A 16,006-nucleotide genomic window follows, 5' to 3' on the forward strand; every position below is an offset into this window, starting at 1 on the left:
TTCCATCTACTTTCATCTCAAGCCTGATCAAGCCTCCTATTTGATCCCAAATAGCACAGGTTTTCAGTTTATAGAATTATGAATAAAGGCTTCATGTGCCATTTAAGATACGTTCCTTCTCATTCAGAAGTGTTTGGCATTTACCCTTCTTATTTAAACAAGTTTAAGCGATTCCATTACTAAATACTGCTGGAGGGAACCAGAGAGGGAGAAGAAATTTGGCATCAATCCCAGTGCAATTTGGAGGTGAAGGTCTGAGGATGCTCACTATCCTATAGAATGACAGTAATTAAAATTAATGAAAAATCACTGCATAACACCCACCACTTGACATATTTCCTCAGGTGCTTTTTGCAAAAATCTCCAAGAGAGACCTGTGGCTTGGGGCTTTGAAGTTCCCCTGCCCCTCCTCAGTCTCACCTCAGCTTTCATAAATGCAGATGGATAGATGAATAAATATTCCATAAGAAGTTCATTACTTAATGCTCTTCTGTCCTAAGTAGCTTAATTTCTGTCTCAAGATGCCTTTGTAAAACTGCATTTGTGCCCAGGTAGAAGGATTAGAATTGGCTCAGCCCAGTGGCAGGGATACAACTCCTTGGAGAGTCAGCAGGAAGAACAGCAGGGCTGGGGGAGGGATGGAGTGGGAAGGGGAAAAAAGCCCAAACAAAATGCAGCAAAGAACTCCAAAAGAAGTAAAAAAAACCCCCCAAACACAACCCCAAAAAACCAGGCCTCACAAAGTATTCTGTGTGAAGATAAATCTGTTTGGTTGGCGAAGGAAAACTGGCTCTTCATACTTCAAAACCTTCTGATTGTTTGTAACCAACAGCACAAGCCTGGTAAGACATGGGACAGGGGGCACACACAAACAGTTATTCCTTATTGCACTGAAAATCTTTGGATTCATTCCCTGGTTTCTGTTAGGTGGAAGGATTTCATACCAGAAAGCTAAAAGGCAAACTCACAATTCACATACTTTGAGGAAGAAGCCCACATTTTATGGATTTTTTCCAGGTGAAACTGAAAGAATCCTATTAAATTGTCTCTTCCTGTTGCTACCACACAGTGCCACCTACTCAGGCCTGTGGATTCTCTTTCAGGTGAAGGAAACTTCCTGACCACTTTTTTTTTTCTTTTTTTTTTTCCCTGAAAGCAAATAAGACTTAAGAGAAACACTTAAGAGAAAATTCTGATCTATTTGTGGAAATATTTTTTTTTTCCTTGCTGAGAAAAATATCAACATCAGCATATCAGGCAGAAGAGTTTCCAGTGTCACTTGGAAGTGACATTAAAAGACTCTTCTGAATCAGCAAAGCACCTAAGACATAAAATCCTCGTGCTCTGCAGCCTCGGTGTTTGGTGAACAGTCAAGATATTTTATTACCCTAAGGAAAGAGACAGAGTTGTTTTTGTCTTGGTACTTCTTATTCTGAGTTACTCTTTGTTTTTTGTCATGTTGCAAATCAGCAGTGAAGAAAACTCACTCAGCAAGCAGTAAAAGCAGCAACAAATGTTTACCCCTTGGGATATGTGCTCTGCAATCCCCACCCAGACCGAGCAGACACCTCGAGCTCTGCGCGAGCAAGTTCAGCTTGACTTGGAGTACAGGCACTGAGCCAAGCAAGGAATCACACACTCCAGGGCTGGATTTGAGGTTAAAACATTCTCTCTCTAACAGGTTAATAAGTTATCCACGAAGCACCAGCAGCATCAGAACTGCAGTTTGAAATATCTGATATTAAATCTCTAAAATAAACATTGAGAACTAGAGAAAATAAATTGCTCTGTGAAAGAATTGAGTAATATTATGATTTCCCTCTTCCTCACCCCTTGAATATATTGCTTAATCTGTCCTAAGACTGTAATCACCATCCTTCAGAAGGATGTGCCTGTGGATGCCTTTGGATTCCACAGCCTGTTTTCCTTACAGAAGCAAAGACGGGCCTTTCTGACTTTATTACTTGTCAGAGTTCATTAATAATCTGGATTTTGGACAAGGTTCTTATGCCACATTCGTAAGGATGAATCTTGGTTGGAGAGAAGTCAGTAGGATCCTCGACACTAATTTGATAAACCTTCTAGCTTGGCAAAGTGTCTTTTCCGTGATATGCAATGCCAAAATTGAGTATACCCCATTCAGCACTTCTCCCCAAATGGCTGAGTTCCAGGTTGGTTCCTCTGTACTTTTTCTGTGATAGTTTCACACTCTGAATTAGAAAAGGTTGGATTGGAAATTCTTCCAGAAGTTGCACATCTTTGCAAATATGGAGTATGTGTTATAATTTCTGAGGCCGTGCTATAATGTCTTAGGCCATGTTATCCTCATCTGGAGAATGGTTATTTATGCAGATGTTTGCTAATGAAATCCTGTTTGTTTCTAAGTTGTTACACCTACAGCAGCAGTGGTATCACACTCTCAGACTGTAAAATCTTCAGGGCAGCAACTCCTAGTTTGCACAAGTGCAAAAACCATAAAATACACGAATCTGCCTTGTTCAGAGCATATGTATCACTGGCAAGCGCTTCCAGGAAAAATGGTGAATTCCTTTCTTTCCCAGAACTGTTCAGTTCTGTATTTTTTCTTTAGTGAGTTCTGGAATTGAATTTTCAGCCTCTGTTCTTGTTCGTTAGATTTTGTTTCTTCCTGTCTTGTCCTCTAGGTTTTATGACTACTTATTTATAGGTTTTTTTTCTTCCAGGCGGTTAAATTGATCTTTAATTTTATTTCATGACCACAGAGGAAAGCAGCACAAGCTGCAGCAAGTTGGGAGGCAGGCAGGTATTGTGTACACTTTCCTGAGGCTAAACAGACCTGTGCTCCGGTGTCTTGGCTGCTGCAGTGTGCTCTTCTAAGGAAAAGGATGTTGAAGGAGATCTGGGGAATTTGTTCTTTTATTAGATTAAATGGAATAGAGAGATGTGGTCACTGTGCTGTAGGGCTGGAGTGGAGCTCAGGCGTGGGCTCAGTCACCGGCTCAGCCTGGGAGTGCAGGTGTGGGGAGAGCAGGAAAACCCAAATCTCCTGGGAGCAGAACAAATCCTCACTGTGACCCAGGGTTGGGGCCTCTGGAGCTGGCTTGGGATTGGAAATCAGGGGAGTTGTGAGGAGGTTTCATCCCAGGAGCCGAGGTCTCACTGTGGCCTGTGACGTGCCTGGAGTTCCCGGAGCAGAGGTGGGAGCAGGGGGTCTGAGCTGAAAGAACCTGAGCAGGGCTCATGCAGAGCAAGCAGGAGCTGTCTCCACTTGCCAGGCAGCTGTTTCAGAGGTGCAGAGCTGTATCATGACTTTGCTACTGATCCCAGTACACCGGGGAATAGGATTTGCCACTTTGTTCCTGTGCCTTGAGCAACTGTCATGTTTTCAGAAGAAAATTGCTCTGCTACAGTTCTGATTTCCACCTTTTGAACACTGTTTTTCATCTTCACTTTCTCTTTGCTTTCATGGGACAGAGGAAGTCACTGCCTTGAGGAGATGCAGCAGTTTCCCCACAGACAAGGGGTCAGGGCATGTGGCAGGTGACAATCCTTCTGTCCCTGCTTGGCACTCGGGCCAGTGCCAGGCTGAGTGGCTGAGAGACACAGCCCTGCATTGGGAAAATCCTGGTTCTTGGCTCCAGCACTTGGCTGGGATGGAAGGAACCTGTACTCCACACACAAAAGATTAACCCCTTGTTCTGCAGAGCAGAGCTCAGGCTGGGCCCAAGGCTGCTGTGCCAGTTTTTTTTAGTTAATACCAGAATGTGCAAGACCACATGTTGAGTACTTCTGCTGGAGCCAGAGGTCTTGGTGTTCAGTAACTCCTCCTCAACAGCACTGGTTTTTGGGAGCTCTTGGCCAGGTATCAGTAGATTGTCATCAGAGTTTCCCCTGCACAATAGCACACACAGGAAAACTGAAATGTGTGTGTTTCCTGTGCTGGAACATCCTGCAGGAGTAATGCTGTGTGTGGCTGGGGCAAGGATTGGAGAGGCCCCTGTCACTTCATGTTCTGCTGCCCTTCTGTGGGTTCCTTTGGGAGGGATTTCCCATCCCAGAAGGACAACCTGAAATGTGGTGGGTGAACCAAGTGTGGAACTGTGCACCAAATCCTACAACAGTAGTGCTAGCAAACACCTGAAGGAAATGCTGTAAGACTGACCTAAAACAATGGAAAGAAGGGAAATGCTTCTCTGCTCAGCAGGAGCTGCCTTGTGGAACTGCCTGGAACTGGCTGCCCAAAGCAGTGGTGGACACAAAGAGCATCAGCTGTGTGCAGAGCCAGGGATGGCTCCTTGGCAGCCTCAGTGCCACAGGGGGGATCTCAGGGATGTGCAGGGAGTGCCTGAGCTTCAGTTTTTGTCTGAGTAGTGCTTCCCCTTGCCACAGCTGCAGATACAGCTGAAGGGAGTCCTGGCCAGGCCCCTGGGCAACCCTCTTCACAGCTCCTGGCAGGGCCTCTGAGAGTCAGTGTCTGTGGTTTGCCCTGCACAGTGAAACTCTGGGGCTGAGGGGCTCTGCAGTGCTGGGGGATCTGCCCAGCACGTGGCTGAGCAAGACCTGCCCACCTGCCCAAAGATTCCATCAGTGCCAGACTGGGAGCTCACACTGCACTGCAGAAGCCACAGCAGCAGCTCTGCAGGTGGAGGGCCAGGAGAGTCCCTGCCACCCCAGCAGGACAGCGTGGATCTGACCTTCAGTGAGTGGGTTTGCTCAGATACCCTGCAGTGTAACTCCTCAGCTTTGGCAGAAAAAGAATTCTCAGTTTTTCCAGCAAAACAAGTTATTGATGCTTTAACCAGTTCAGGAGTTCTTGTTTACTTCAGTTTTGAAAGCAATTTTTGAAAAGGAGCTCAGTGGGATTAAAATTTATGCCAGAGGTAGCTAATAAGCACTCCCTTTCCCTTGCCATAGCAGCAGGAAAATCATCAAGGTGTGCTTCTACATATAAACCATTTACCTTCAATAAAATAACTGGATGCACAAATTTGGGATTTCATATCAGTCTTATTGGGTGGTTTTTTTCACATTGTGCAGAGTAATGAAGTCTGGAATAACTTGTATTAAATACTCTGGTAATTTTTTTTTATTAATGTTGCCCAAGTTAGAGAACTAGCACTTAAATAGCATTGACTTTTTCTTGGTTTGTTTCTTTCTTATCAAGTTTCAAACATTTTTGAGGGTTTGGCAGGTGTCCATCATCCCTGAAGCTCTGGATGATTTATTACCTCCCTGTGCAGGGCTGAGGTAGCTGTGTGCCAGCTGCTCTGCCTGCTCTCCTGTGGCATTCCCAGCCCTCACTCCAGAGCTGCCTGTGCACAGGCAGAGCCATGCCATGCCTCCAACAGGACACTTCTGTCTGGGAATTTCATTGATCTAAACCTGTATTTTTAATGAACACGCTCAGGAAATGTGTTTGTAAACAGATTTATCGCTATTTTGCTGCCTCCAGAGGAGATAACTGAGGAGTGTTTCCTCCTGGTTCTGCCTGGACCTCCTGATCCCTTCCTTAACCACTTGCAGCTCTCAGCCTGTTCTGTATCATCACCCCATTTTAACACTGTGGCAAATTAGGCCTTTTTTCTTCTTTCATTAAGCCATAAATTATGGCTTCCTGGATTTGACTCATGTTTTTAAATTAATATTTCCCCCATCCCTTTCCCCTTTCCAGAAAGTCTTTCTCTGGCAATTCTCCAGTAGAGGTTCTGCCCCAAGTTGAAATCCTGCCTCAGGATTTCCTGGTCTTGCCTCAGCTGACCGCATGTCCATGGAGTCATTCTGCAAACAAATTAATTTCTCCTTGTCTAGAAATGATAGAGCTCTTTCATTCTGTCCTTCTGCAAAGGAAGTTAGAACAAATCTGTCTGAGGGGCTTTCAGGGCACTGTGCACTGTGTTATCTATGGGTAACAGCCAGGTGCATCTGCAAATTGAAAAGGAGCAAGAGAGGCTTGTAAAATTGAGACAGGAAAAGCAAAAACTGTTATAGTTAAAATAGTTGTTCTTCTTGTGTTCGTGCATTAAACTAAATGCTTGCCATCACCCACACAGACAGAAGTAATCTGCCTTCCCCTGCACCTTGTTTTGGAAAATGCTTTAGAAACTGCTCTCTTTTCTGCCCCCTTCTTTGTGTAGAAATGTTGAAAAGTTACAGCAAGTTCTCCTCCACGCTCTTCTGCAGGCTTCAGCCAAATATCTCAGGGCTCTGTTGCCTACCAGCTTTGGAGCTTTGGCTTCTTGCCCTACAGATATTCCACTACAGATATGAGCAGAACTGTGGTTTTGTTTGGCTGGAAGTTGAGTTCTTCACAGGGGATTTGGGTGGCTGTGAAGCCAAGTGGCATGGCAAGGTGCTGAGCATCCCTGCTCTCCTTTGTCAGCAGATGACAATCTGTCACCAGCTAAAACTCTCAGGCACCCTGGAAAAAAGCAGCAGATGGAGTCAGCTGCCAAGCAAACTGCTCCCTGGCTTTGTGTGAGGTTTTAGAACCACAGAATCACAGATTCATTGAGGTAGAAAAAGACTTTTAAGATCATCAAGTCCATCTGTCAACGCAGCACTGCCATGTTCATCTCTCAACCAATTTTTGAGTTTCTGGCTAAAGAACACATTGAGGTTTTGCTGGGGTTTGGGAAATTTCTTGGGTTTGTTTTTGTCCCAGTCTTGCCCTCTGTGCGAGTTCCATACAGAGGAGAGCTCAGCCCAGGGGTGACACTGCAGGGTGACACTGGCAGTGTCACTCCCTTAGGAGATCACAAGGCTACAACTGCAGCATGGCAACAAAATCTGATTCTCTTCCTTTTTCTACTAATCCTGTGCTCTGTGTAGGGATTTGATCTCTCTGTGGTGAGTGAAATCTTCTCTAACTTGTCTCCCTATGCCAGGGAAATGGAGCACATGAACAATGTCCACAGGTCCTGCTTGTGGGAGGTGCTGGACATCAGCTCTGGGACAGGGACTGGCTCTTGCTTTGTCCTACACTGTGCTGAGGGAGTTTTGTACTTCATACATTTTTAACAAGAAAAAAATGCACTAGGTGGGCATGGTATGCTGCTAATGCTGCACTTTTGTCTATTTTTAGGAAGCTGTTGGCCTGCTCATTTACAGTTGTTGCCATCAAGAGCAAATATTCTCAGTCAATGCTGAAATAAAAAATGTGAAGGTGCTGGATCTGCTGTCAGCCGGGCAGGTACTGCTCTGAAATGGCTCCATTGAAGTTCAGGAGCACACCTGATCAAAGAGGACATCAAAAGCAGCACAATCTATAAAGCAATATTGCCTGCATGGAGAGCAGGAGATCTTTACTGAAGTCCATCCCATTGTCCTCGGTGTGTTGGTAGCACAAGCAAACCTCACCTCTGGATTTTTGCAAGTGAGGATGGGAGGGAATGGAGGGAAATGGGTTAAGTTCTAAAGAAGAGTTGCCTTTGACATTTCTGATGGAGATTTTGCTAGAGCAGGGTCCAAACATACTCTGAGATCCCTGCATTGCCCTGGCTCAGGTTTGGCTGAGGTTGTGGATGGCAATCCTGCTTGGCTGGCTGGCTCTGCAGCTGGCACATGAAGGCAACTTTACATGTTTGGAGTGCAAGGAGATTAAAATACTGATATAAAGGGGTCAGAGAGGATTGCTTTGGCATTCCTGAGGTGTGCACAGTGCTTCTCCCTGAAGCCATGTGTGATGAGTGTGAGTATGGAACCTTTACCTGGTGGGTTTTCTTGCTCTGTCCCTACACCCACTTCTGCAGAATTGCCTACTTAAGGCGTTCATCTTTCTCACCTTTTGGCTGTTTGCAGAGAGTTGAGTGAATCTCTGAGGTGAAGCAGAACTGCAGATCTGGAACACGATGGGGTCAGGCACCAGGGTGCTTTGGGCAATGTTTTTAGATATGAAAAGGACACAGTTAAAGAAGTGTTTTTTGTTTCATCTAAAAGATCAATATTCATTTGACAATGAGCAGAAGGGGGAGCCAGAAAGGCACAGTGTCAGTGCTCACACTGCATTTGCCATGTGGTGGAACTGGTTCTGTGTCACTATGCCTGGGTCCAAAAGTCTGATCTGACCCCACTTGCATGATTTTGCTTTCTTTTTTTGACTTTCTCCATCATCTTCCTGTAATACTAATTCACTTCAGTTCTAATAAAAACATTTGTAAGATAATGGAGGAATCTTGGCTGAGCATTTGTTGTTTTAATTTCCAGCATATTCTATTGATTCTCTGAAGATTGCTTGTCTCCCTGAGATGATTTGTGGGTTTGTGGGGTTTTGTTCCTGTGGGGACTGGGAGTCAGGAACATGCAGCAGTACCTGCATTAGTATCCTTATCAGCTTGGAGTAGGAAAGTTGGAATACTCTGTGTTTGTATTTTTTTCCCTCACAGAGGTAGAAAACTGATTTTCTAGGCTGGAAGATGCATTGGCTGAACAGAGCTGTGTTTGGATGGGGGTTTCAAGGTTGTTTCTTTGAGTTTTGGGGGTTCTGCATTGTTTGGTTCTGCTTTCTGTTTTACTTTTTTTTTTCCTATCCCCTAAAAACAGCTCTAAACAGGAGTTGGGAAAAACCTGAAGATTTCAAATGAAGATGGATGCTCAGCTGGGGCTCATTTGGAGAAGTTTTCAGTAGCAGTTCTGCAGAACTTTTCCACTCTTGGAGTTTGAACCTTTGTCTCCCACGTTCCAGTGGAAGGTGTCCTTGGGGATGGGGTAGGACACAGGGATGTCCTTGGGGATGGGGTAGCACACAGGAATGTCCTTGGAAAGGAGAGGATTCTGCTAAGAAGCCCTTTGAATTTTGGAAGTTAGCAAAGTCATGGTGGAGGTTTGCTGGGTGCTTTCTCAGTGGTGTGCCTTAGGTACCCTTCCAGAGGACTATTTCTGGTTTTGATCAAAGAAAAGTGCAGTAGCACTCCAGAAATCCTTTCTCAGGCTTTTTCTGTGGTTTGATGTGTTTTTTTCTTCCTCCCCTTCAGTTATTGTGTGGTCAGCCTTGACGGGATTTTAATGCTCTGCCAAGTTCTCTGGGAGAGGCAGAGACCATTCCTCTAATGAAAATATGATGTAATTATACTTCAGCATCCTCTAAATGGGTCTCTTCTACTAACAGGGTGCTCACATGTCCATGGAATTGGAAGTTTTGTTTTGTGCATCTGTTTTTAATGAGGATGTGGCCCTAAACTATCACAGAGGGCCAGGAGAGCCAGCTGTCAAAAGCTTCTGGTACCTAGAGCAAGCTGTGATGACTACAAATGTTTTTCATTTCTCTGATTAAATAACTTCTCCAACACAGTGATAATCAAAAGTGCTTGTTTTCACTATTCAGCTACACAACTAAGTGACCAGAAATGTGAAGAAAAACCACAGATGGAAACAAAAAAAACCCTTCAGGACTTTAAAAGTTCACCTTTTAAGCCATCTTTTCAACACCTGCCTCGAGCAGGGCTTTGGTGGAACAAAGGCTGTGGTGTGATGCCCGTGCTGGGGCACTGGCTGGTGCTGATCCCACCTTCCCTGCAGCACACTGCTGCTTCCAGGAGAGCCAAAAAGCCCTGGAGACCTGGCTGCCTTTGGAGCTGGGATCACACTCCCGGGGCTCTGTGTTCCCCAGAGGGTGTGGGGAACACTTGACAGCACACACTGCAGGCAGGGACAGGGAGCTGTGTTTCCATTGGAAGCCAGGCTGCATTTTCCTCCCCTAACCTCAGGGAGGCCTTGAGGCAGAGCTTGGCTGGAGAGCCCAGCTGGGGTGGGACTCACCTGACTTTGGGTGCTTTCTAGGAGTGCTTTGTGTGGCTGCATGTGCTCCAGCCGCAGTGTTTGGATTTTCAGAACCCAGGGAATCTGTTTTGGGCCTGCACTTGGTCTGCTTGCCTGGTTCCAAGCCAATTTACAGCTCAGAACTTGTCTGTGTTTGGAAATGGATTTTAGAACAGACACACAGCCAGTGGACCCAGGTGCCAAAATACAAATCCCAGAATCCCAGAACGGTTTGGGTTGGAAGGGACCTTAAATCCACCCCATTCCAACCCCCTACCATGGCAGGGACACCTCCCACTGTCCCAGGGTGCTCCAAGCCCTGTCCAGCCTGGCCTTGGGCACTGCCAGGGATCCAGGGGCAGCCCCAGCTTGTCCACCCTCCCAGGGAAGGATTTCTCCCCAAGATCCCATCCATCCCTGCCCTCTGGCAGTGGGAAGCCATTCCCAGGACAGAGGGTCCTGTCCCTCCATCCCTTGTCCCCAGTCCCTCTCCAGCTCTCCTGGAGCCCCTTCAGGCCCTGCCAGGGGCTCTGAGCCCTCCCTGGAGCCTTCTCCTGTCCAGGTGAGCACCCCCAGCCCTCCCAGCCTGCCCAGGTGTTGCTGTGAGCACACAAGAGGTGCACTTTGAGGAGGTGCTGTCTCCTCTCAGGTGTGACATCACTGGAGGATGGAGCTGAGTGCTGAGCAGCCCCTCTGGCTGTCTGTGCTCACCTGCAGCTGCCTTGGTTCTGGGTGCTGTAAAATCCCCTGGGCACTCCCTGCTCTGGGGTGTGTGCCCAAAGAAATCTCTTTAAGGTCACTGGTGAGTTTTCTTGGACAAAGATCACAGAAAATCCCATGTCTTAAATGGTAGCTTTGGAAATCATTTAAATGGTAGATAATGATGCTCTTTTTTAACTCTATGCTTTGTTCTGCAGCAGTGTGCTCAGAATAGCTTGGAGTGGATTTGGCCAGTTTGGATTTTTTACAGTCAATATTTTCAAGAGAGAACTGAAAAGCAAAATAGGTGTGGGATTAAAAAAGAGAGAGAGAAGTATTGTTTACATGGAACAACAGATGTCTAACAGCTTTAAAAATAAAACCAATCAATTTCCAGCAGTAGTGATTATGAAATAGACCACTAGAACACAACTCCAGGGAGAGACAGTGGATAAAGGAACCCAGTTTGTTCCCTGCCCCGTCCCTGAGCAGGTCATGAGAAGCTCTGAGGTCACCAAGCTGGGCTCGGGGATGATTTGGCTCCTTGGTCCCACAGCTTTGAATTAAAACTCAATTGCAAATACCAAGTGTTAAACTCAGAACACTGTCACCTCCAAAGGACACAGAACAACATTTTTACCTGCAAAGAACTCAGTTCCTCCTGCTCTGGGCAAACCCCAGGGGCAGCTGAGCACCCAGAGCCACTGGTTGAGTCACCACAGTGACTCACACTTGTGCCCTGGGGTTTTGTTTTCTTTTCAAAGCAGTTTCCTGTATTTTGGTCATATAGAATTACAATTTAAAGCCCTGGTTGACCTGTTTGGATATGCATCAGTTCAAAGAAATACAGACTTTCAAATGCTAACCAAACATGTATCACTTCTAGATGCTGTTTCCATGTCACTTTTCAAATTTTGTGATAACTTAGTGGAAAAAGACTCTTAATGATGTGAATTTGCAGTGATTTTAAAAAAAATTCCTGAGAATTGTCCCTTGTGATTAAAGAGGCTGTAAATCAAGTGTGCAGGTAAGCGTCTAAGCCTTGCTTTGCTCGCTAAGCTCTTTGATCTTCAGGTGCAAATGTTCAGCCTGGTGCCAGGGCAGAGTCAGGCACCCTGGGCCCTGTGTCACCTCTGTGCCATCAGCTCAGTGCCTCCCCCGTGCCCTGGGCTGCTCCCACCTCTTGGGGCCCTTACACAGAATTCCCTTTCTAGGTCAGGTTCTGTAGGATGCCCTGGCCACTGCTCTCCTTGAGCTGGCTTTGCCTCCTGGGTGTAACACTCCTCTGCTCTCAGGCACGCTCTGGGACCAGCAGTTGTTAAATTACAGCAGCCTCCATAGCTGAAAAACGTCTGAGGCATTTTAACCAAATAAATCAAACTGGTCCAAGTGTCTGTTGTGGCTCATAACAAAATCAGAGGAGCAGAGTAGTACTGAACACACACATTGTGTTTTGTGCTGCAGCAAAATGAGACAAATGCCCGTTCTGTGTCAGCAGGTAATGACATCTCCCACAGAGCAGAGTTCCTGTGTTAATCATGTTTGACTTCTCCAACTGCCTCGCTTCCTCCTCCCAGCCCAGCCAGCAGCTTGCTGAAATTGTGACAAATGCTCGCACACTTCACGGAATAAAAATCCTGTTCAATCTTTTCCCCATCCAAGGTACCCAGCAAATCCTTTGGCTGGGTTTGCAGGCATCCTCCATCCAAACTTTCTCCTGGAATTCCACCTGAAGCTTCTCTGTGTCCTGTTCATGGGCTTCCCTTTGCGCAGGATAATGGATTCTTTAAGCTTTGAAAGTGAGTTGTTGTGGCCTAAAGTAACAAATCAGTTTTGGAATGCATGCTGTCTGTTGTAAATGATTTGGGGGTAATAAATTTTCTGGTACAAAGCAATAGGCAGAGTTTTCATAATGTTGAACAGTTTGGACTTGTCTTGGAGGGAACAATGTCGCGAAAGCAATGTGCTGGTTCCAACTATTTGTTATTATAAAAGACAATTTTTTTTTCCTTAAGGTAGAATCCTCATCAGATTTCATGCTTTGCTGTAACTTGTTTTATTCCTTATGTTAGACAAATAAAAATATTTGAGCATAGTTGTGTATCTGTTACATCTTTTAATGTAAGCTTTTTTTTTTGTTAGGCTGCTTAGGAAAGCTTAAACATGTTACTCTTTTTACTAAAGGCCCATGAAAGTGGATTTGATTGCTCCTAGAGCTTTTGATAAGCTACATTTGAACCTGGCTGACTGAAAACTGAGGCCACAGTGCAGAAGCTGTATTATTACCTTAAATTTAACATGATGGTTTTTCAGCACTCATTCGTTCCCTCCTGGAAACGTTCACAGGTGGTAATTTCTAGAGCTCTGCCACAGACAAATCTGATGAAATAACCGCTCCAGACAGCCCTCAAGTCAGAACTGAGTTTTGGTGAGACTGCATGTGCAGTGAGTATCAAGAGACAAGACTCTTCCACTTTTCCACGGCAGCATCTCTCTCGGTTCTGTGCCGTGCAAACCACGAGAAGCTCGGAGCCTTTACCCAGGTGCCCACTTTTAGGGACTGCAGTGCAGGGAAAATGAACTTTCTTCATTTCCAGCAGCCTCAAGACTGAGTGGCTTCACTGTTCTCACTTCTCTAACACTTCTCTTTCCCCAGATCCCCTTGGTTGCTGCAGTGCCCAGGGTGCCAGCCTGGGGGACTGGGGTTGCATCTGCCAGTTGGGTTTGGGCTGGGTTAAATTGGAACAGTGAAAGAAACTTGTGCCTTCAAAACTTGTGGATTCAAATCTGCTCAAATGAGGTCTTGGACTATAAACTGGGGAGTAATCATTTCGTGGGTGAGTTTCCACAGCAATATGAGCTGGGCTGCTTTGGGGTTTGTCATTAATTTGGCTCCAGCTTGTCCTCCAAGGGTTGCATCAGCAGGCTTTTGGCTGAGGAGGGAGCAGAGGAGCTGCTTCTGCAGGGATGGGAAAGCTCAGGGTTTTCTTCACCAGAAGGATCTGACAATCTTCTCCTTTCCTACGCCTGTGTGCACCTGTTCATGTCTGGAACAGGGCAGAGGAGTGATTGCCCTCACAGGGAACTCTCCCTCTTTCCCTCCAGCTCTCTTTGCTCCCTGGCCTCCTGTTCCCAGCAGTGAGAATCAGCAGCAGGCAGAGAACAGGAGCTCTGAGCCTGGGCAGGAAGGTTGTGGTGCTCCAAAGGCAGGATGGGGCAAAGCCCTGCCAGAGCCTTCTTCCCTCCCTGCCCCTCTCCCTCCTTCCCTGCATCCCTGCCCTGGGTCCCCAGGGATGTTGCCCCAGGAATAGGGTACACCTTCTCCTTATTTCTGAGAGCTGGGGCTGTGTCTGGTGCAAAGGGAGGAGAAAGCAAAGCATCACAGGTGTCTGAGCCTGCAGGGAGCCAGGATTGCTGCTGGAGCTCTCTCTGGGCCCACATTTCTGTGTCCTTTAGTCCTTTCTCCTCTCTCACAAACCAGGAGCTCTATGGCCACTCAGGAAATTAACTTACTTATTGATCTTCCTGAGGGCCCAGGGATGTAATTCAGTCTTTATTACATCAGATTTTAGAAGATATTTTTGAACAGTGGCAAAAGCATAAAAAGCACAGGGGAAAAAAAGCTTTAAAAAAAAAAAAAAAAGGAAGCAACCTTATGTCTCAGGTTTGTGGGGCTGATGAAATCAGTTTGTGTGCATGAGGAAGAGAGGGAAGATTTTAGCAACTTGTGTACTTTAGGAAATTCATATCAGAAAGTATATATTAGATTTATTTATAATCTTCAAATTTTCCTTATTTTAGGTCACAGAGAGAAGTATTGTGCAGCTTTTTATTTCCACCACATATTTTCAGAGCTTCTTATCTTTCTCATTCCCCTTTGTAGCCTAAAACTTGGCTTGGCAGATCCTGAGGTTTTCCATGGAATTGCTTAAGGTGTTCCCATAACAGCCTGCACTGATTTCCATACAGCAAATGTTCTCCTCTTTCCCAAAGAACACCTTGGAATGTGTGACTTCCACCAGCAGCCTCAGCAAAAATGTGCCCTGGATCTGCAGTGATCAAATCTAAACCAGCTCAGGCAGATCAATTCTGTTCTGTCACGAGAACACGAGTTACGCTGATTTCTTCATTCCAGTTTATGCTTTGGATTTCCCCCTCAGCTTTCCAGCATCTCCTAGCGAGAATTTCTAATATATAGGACAAATATTCATCTATACACAGGCACATGATTTTTCTGGGACAGCTTTGCTAGCATGCTCTTAGAGGTAACTATTTTTGATTTGAACTCGATGAGTTAGAAGGCAGTTCATAAAAATGATTTCTTTCTGACTTCCACAAAAACTCAGGCAATTGTTTAATCACATTAAAAAACCAAGGCAGTTAAAACTATATTTTCTTGAGGATTTTGCTTTCAAGACTTATTCCAGGTTTCTTGCAGAACATTCTTCAATGTACAGGAACTGAAGTCTGACCTGGCTCCAAAAATGGTGGCACAAAACAACATGCCATCCTGAAGCAATTAAAATTCACTTTGACAGGACAGAAAATGTTGATGAGGCTCCCAGGAAATGAGAGAACAGGACACAGTGCTGGTGATAAGTTGAGTTTTTATTTTTTTCCTGATTAAAGCAGGAGCAAACACGAGTCCTACATTCCCAACAGGTAAAGGATTCCAGCCTTATTATAATGTGGCTTCAATGTGAAGCTGTCAGATCTGCAGAGTGAGAAAAAGCAGAAGATAGTCTGTCACCCTGTCTGTGGCATCTCTGTTTCCACATTTTCCTTATCACCAAGCAAAGAATGCATTTTTTCATTTACACCTACCTGTACCTTTATGCAGCACAACCAGCCTTTCATGCATTTCAGAGGAGTGAGATGTCATGCTAATGATATGTTTCTTTTTCTGCCTTTTGAAGAGCAATTTAAATTGTCTCCCTGACGCTGGATTTGCATTAGTGATGCTGAAAGTGTGCACGTGAGTTCTGCAAATGGATACAGTGGAGGAGTGGAGGCATTTCTTTCCTCAAGACTGATTTTTTTTTCCCTTATTGAAATACAAATTGCCATGTCTGTTTAAAGCTGAAGTGTGGGGTGTTCTTATTAGCACCTCTAACCTGAAGCCTTTTCATGTTCAAATGAATGTTAAGTGTTACCAGGATTACACATTAGACACTTTAAAAGAATGGGCTGAGGAGCTCATTTCAGCTGTTTATTGTTCATTCCAGGGTGTATTAACTATGCTCATTTAAAAATCATATTTCCTCATATTCTGATATTTTGGAAGAGAAATAAGAAAAGGCAAATAAAATTTAGGCCTTGTGTCAGCTTACATCGATTATCCTGCATTTTGATCTTGCATTTCTCCTAAATTGGCTAAATAGTTAAAGAATAAGGGAGCAAGAATGACTACTGCATTGAAGGCCTTCTGTTTTTTCTTTTTATTGATACCATCCCCTGGCTGTAGGAAAGAGACTGTCTGCAAAGAGACATTTGATGTTGACTGGCAGCTTTATAGATCTTTTAAGCATATGTTCAAGTACTAAAAAAGTTTTTCTCTTCTCAGAACACACAGAGT

At 45.1% G+C, this 16,006-nt stretch overlaps 1 long non-coding RNA gene across 2 annotated transcripts in view; it reads left to right on the plus strand.

Annotated features, from left to right (window-relative positions):
- Nucleotides 1-8,671, plus strand: part of LOC127060094 (uncharacterized) — a 31,139-nt gene extending 22,468 nt beyond the window's left edge. For both annotated transcript variants that reach the window (XR_007778709.1, XR_007778710.1), the window contains 2 exons: nucleotides 7,061-7,168; nucleotides 8,518-8,671. This is a non-coding gene — a long non-coding RNA (uncharacterized LOC127060094). The remainder of the gene's footprint in view (nucleotides 1-7,060; nucleotides 7,169-8,517) is intronic.
- Nucleotides 8,672-16,006: the final 7,335 nt, after the last annotated feature.

This window comes from Serinus canaria, chromosome 12 (assembly GCF_022539315.1).
Source record: "Serinus canaria isolate serCan28SL12 chromosome 12, serCan2020, whole genome shotgun sequence".
NCBI classification, from domain to species: Eukaryota; Metazoa; Chordata; class Aves; order Passeriformes; family Fringillidae; genus Serinus; species Serinus canaria.